At 33.7% G+C, this 5,127-nt stretch overlaps 2 non-coding genes across 2 annotated transcripts; both read left to right on the plus strand.

The window, feature by feature from the left end:
- Positions 1–246: 246 nt before the first annotated feature.
- trnat-ugu (transfer RNA threonine (anticodon UGU)) lies at positions 247–319 on the plus strand. The gene has a single exon. It is a non-coding gene; the product is annotated as a tRNA-Thr (tRNA).
- Positions 320–4,988: 4,669 nt separating this feature from the next.
- On the plus strand, positions 4,989–5,061 carry trnat-ugu (transfer RNA threonine (anticodon UGU)). The gene has a single exon. It is a non-coding gene; the product is annotated as a tRNA-Thr (tRNA).
- Positions 5,062–5,127: the final 66 nt, after the last annotated feature.

Below are 5,127 nucleotides of genomic sequence, written 5' to 3' on the forward strand. Positions count from 1 at the left end.
GTCTGAGGTTCATCAGATCCAAATTATAAAACAAATAATTAGAATTACCATTGGGGGTAGAAAAGGAATGCATCAACAATGTTTTTAATTATGCATGTGTGGTAAGAAATAATCATGTGATGGAACACAGGGCGTGATTACGATGATCTCCATCGACAGATCTAATGTATGAACAGGGTGGTAATATCTGAGCAGCGTCTACACATCTGGTGCAGATTTCAGATGCAGATATCTTCTTTTGACAGAGGGCTCATAGCTCAGAGGTTAGAGCACTGGTCTTGTAAACCAGGGGTCGTGAGTTCAATTCTCACTGGAACCTGAGTCTGTTCAGTCCTATTTAAACAACGTGAGATGATCGAATGTTCATACACAGATTAGATACGATGTTATTGATCCTCAGGAAATTGAGGTTCCAATAGCAACACTGAATAATATATACAAGAAAAAAACTTTAAAAAGGAAAATACTACTGAAAAAAACAGGCAGTTAGACATTATGAAGTAGAAGTAGAAACAACAAGAAGCAGTGATGATAATAATTAGCTATTTATTATTATTATTATGTGGTACAGACATAGTGTCGTTCAGGAGAAAAACAGACTTGACTGTATTAGTATTGACACTTTACTGCAGTAAAAGTGAAAAATGTCCTTAAAACATAAAGTCTTGAATTTGGAGGACATATATCAAGTTTTTATTTATTTATTTATTTATTTTTAATTTCTGTGATTGATTATTACCCTTCTGGTGTGCGGGTGAGCATGATATGCACACTTTGCTCTTCATGTTATTACTATTTTTTTTATGAATCTTTTTTGAGTAATATAACAGCATATGCAGTCAAGTGGAATTGCAATGCATACATTACACTGGTCAACAACAAATTTATTGTTGAAGTTTTTTGAGCTGATTTAGGATCATTTTGGTGTGCTGAATCCAAAAATCACATTCATTTTGCTCAATCAGGTCAACTTTCTGAACTATGCTACATATTGGCTTTTTAACATTTTTGCTTACATTTATGGGCATTTTCACATCATATGATACAAAATTCTTTCCTATTTCTTGCAATAAACGAGTTCTGAAGATTTTACTTTTGCCAATTTATGATTAATGTTTTTTTTAATATTACAGGTGAATGAAATGGCTTCGACTAGAAGATCTTGTAAAAATAAACCTGACGTATTCTGCTACATCTGCGCTGAATACACCATTGTACCTAACAGGAATCCTGTTAGAAAATGACTTTTTTTCTCTTAAAACCTATTTTGGGTGAGAACTATATAAAAAATCAACTGATAAAGTCACAAAAATGTAATCAATTTTGTGAGAAGATCAAATTTTCAAAATCAAATTAGCAAAAAAACCTGACCTGATTGAGAAAAACAGATGTCATTTTTGGATTTGAGCGGTGCAAAACGGTCCTAATTCAGTTGAAAAAACCTAGACAACTTGCAAAAAACATTTTTTTGTAACCCAGTGTTATTACCCTTCTGGTGTCCGGGTGAGCATGTTATGCACACTTTGCTCTTCATGTTATTATTTTTTTTTTTTATGAGTCTTTTTTGAGTAATATAACAGCATATGCAATCAAGTGGAATTGCAATGCATACAGGGTGGGGAAGCAAAATTTACAATATTTTGAGGCAGGGATTGAAAGACAGTGTATGACCAATTAGTTTATTGAAAGTCATGAGAATTTATTTGCCACAAGAAAATGTACATAATAGAAAATGTTTTTATTCTATGTGTCCTCCTTCTTTCTCAATAACTGCCTTCACACACTTCCTGAAACTTGTGCAAGTGTTCCTCAAATATTCAGGTGACAACTTCTCCCATTCTTCTTTAATAGTATCTTCCAGACTTTCTGGTAATAGTTTTGCTCATAGTCATTCTCTTCTTTCCATTATAAACAGTCTTTATGGACACTCCAACTATTTTGGAAATCTCCTTTGGTGTGACGAGTGCATTCAGCAAATCACACACTCTTTGACGTTTGCTTTCCTGATTACTCATATGGGCAAAAGTTTCTGAAAAGGTATGGATAATAGTGTTAGGTATGATTATGACATCAGTATATGTTTGGTTTCAAAACAATTGACGTAGTGCCTGCTGAGAAAAAACAACTAAATGTTCATTGTAAATTTTGCTTCCCCACCCTGTGCATTATACATGTCCAGTGGAAAAGCAACTTATGAGAACTTTTATCCAAAAAAGTCTCTTATTGTGAAATTCCAGGTGTGTGTGGGTTCTTTTTCAGAGGACGAGGAGCTGCTGTGTGCTGATTAAAGACTGGGATTAAGGAGCGCTGACCTTTTGTTATCATGGATTCATCCTCCACTCCCACTGAAATCAATAACCAGCTCTGCAGGCTCTCACACATCCATCTACTCTGCCAGATCAATCCCCGTCCCGTCCTCTCCGGCCCTCAGCGGGGGCACCGGGGGCTTTTAGGGTGAAATTAGGGAGCTGGAGCTGCACAGGAAGTAATGCGTCGACTTCAGGGGCGTCTCATCGGGGACAAAATGGCCGTTGGTATCGATGCTACTATTAGTGCTTCCCTCCGCAAAAACCGGAGCCATTAAAGCTGGTGGTCTGCGGCTGCGTCCAATGAGACGGCAGCTGATAATAGAGGCGGTCTGAGTCTATTAGAGCCCGGTGTGGTTCAACCGACGCCGCCACAGGTGAACAGCAGGAGGACGGAGAACGCTGCAAAAAATATACCACGCATCCCACACACAAATGCACGAAGACCCCATTACTGAACCCCAGGGGGACTTTCACAGACCCAGAGTTTACTCCTAACATTTGAACACTTTGTACACTTTGTATTTTTGGAATAAGCTTTAGTTGTAATGCATCTGAAATGAATCATCCATTATTTTTATTTTGCATCAACATCTGTGCAGTTTAAGTTGTGCAATGCTGTTTATTGTCAATGCCAATTTATCATGTTTATTGCTTATTATTATTATTATTATTATTATTAATACTTACATACTTATATTACTTATATCATTATTATTACTTATATTTTTCTTGTATTTTTCTTTTATTTTTGTTTTTTCCCCTGTAAGTCGCTTTGGAAAAAAGTGTCTGCCAGATGCATAAATGTAAAATGTAAATGTACTTATTACTTATATGTAATTGTTACAACTACTATTGCTATTATCACTTCAGTGTAACACTTTGTGCACTTCATAGTTTTAGAATAAGCTTTAGTTTTAATGCATCTGAAGTGAATCATCCATTATTTTTTATTTTGCATCGACATCTGTGCAGTTTAAGTTGTGCAGTGTTGTTTATTGTCATTGCCAATTTATCATGCTAATTGCTTATTATTATTATTATTATTATTATTATTATTATTATGTTAGCACTTCAGCTAATGCGTCAGAGTTTGCGACAAACACATTACATGTATATATATGAAAAATGAAACATGATTAATAGAGATCAAAAATTAATGATATTTAATCATGATTAATCGAAATTAATCCAAAGCAACCTTGTGATTAATCTGATTAAACATTTTAATCATTTGACAGCACTGGTATTTATTTATTTATTTATTTATTTATTATTATTATTATTATTATTATTATTATTATTATTATCTCTAAAAGTACTTTCTAATGTGCAATTGCCTGTTTTTCACTACTTTTTTTTTTTATATATATATAGTTATTGGTGTTAGTATCTTCTTGTAATTGTTCTTATTTGTGTACATTCATTGTTTTGCTGCTACTGGAACCTTAATTTCCCGAGAGTTCATTAAAGTTCTGTTTTATCTAATCTAATCTAATCTAATATAATCTAATCTAATCTAATCTAATCTAATTATAATTTACATAGATGAAACAATGAGTCATAGAAAAGATGAACCTTAATGGCACTTTCATTACATGTCAAGTGATTAGAAACAAAAATGCAAATTATGTGCTTTGATATGAACTGGTTTAAAGTTAATGAATTTAGGCTGTGTGGTGTTATCAGCAGGTGGCGCTGTGAGTTACATTACACATGGTTCAAATAAAAAGTAGAAGAAGTAGTTTTGTTTTGTTTTTTTCCCCCATTCTAAAATGGGTGTGATGTCATGAAACATGTTTTATACTTTATCAGACTGTCTGGAAAATGCAGCTGATCAACTGTGTTAAATATTCACTGTGTCAGAATTTATTAAAAAGAGGTGTTTCCATTTCCTCTGTACACATTTACTTTTTTGAAAAAAAAAAACCCAGTAAAACCTACATGAAGTGAGCAAAAAATATTTTTTTCCAGAAGCGGATAAGTTTTATTTTGCTTTTTTGATTAACATTTTCTTGTGTAAAGTTTCCAAATGCACATTTAACATGTTTATGGAACTACGCATAGTTACTGAAAACATGAAAACGTAGCCTTAACGACAACACAAGATGAAAAAGCCTTAAAAGACGTGACATTAGAGTCAAGTTAATGTTAATTTATTTTCAGAATTCAGTCTATTAATTTGGCAAAAACATTCACTTGGACTCAATGATAAACCGAAAAATCTAAAGCCATAACTTTCAACTTAATACCTAATAACTATCATTTAATTTCCTTACATACTGAGGTGAAGGCTTCGTTTGTAATGTAACTGAAAAAACATAAAATAATTGTGGTGAAAGACGAATAAACTCAGAACAAATGGACTCAGTTGTAAAACAGACAGTCCAATAAAACAGTTAGAACTAATTAACCCATAAATAATTTCAAACAAGAACAATTAATATTAAAATATGCTGGAATTAAAAATTAAATCGCCCTAAAGATAAAAGTGATGCAGCCTTAATTAATGATCTTAATTATGCAGGTTTGATAAGAAATAATCATGTGAAGAACCACAGGGTGCGATGACGTTGATCTACAGCGACAGATCGAATGTGTCAACAGGGTTTGGTTTCCTCAGATTAACGTCGACACCTCTGGTTGTAGATGTTTTAGATGCAAATTATTTTATTAAAAACAGGCCTCATAGCTCAGAGGTTAGAGCACTGGTCTTGTAAACCAGGGGTTGTGAGTTCAATTCTCACTGGGGCCTGGTTCTCTGAAGTCATATTTAGACAATGTCAGGTGGTTGAACGTCCATGCAGATGTTATTTGTCTG

The sequence above is a fragment of the Sphaeramia orbicularis genome, chromosome 24 (assembly GCF_902148855.1).
Source record: "Sphaeramia orbicularis chromosome 24, fSphaOr1.1, whole genome shotgun sequence".
NCBI lineage: Eukaryota > Metazoa > Chordata > Actinopteri > Kurtiformes > Apogonidae > Sphaeramia > Sphaeramia orbicularis.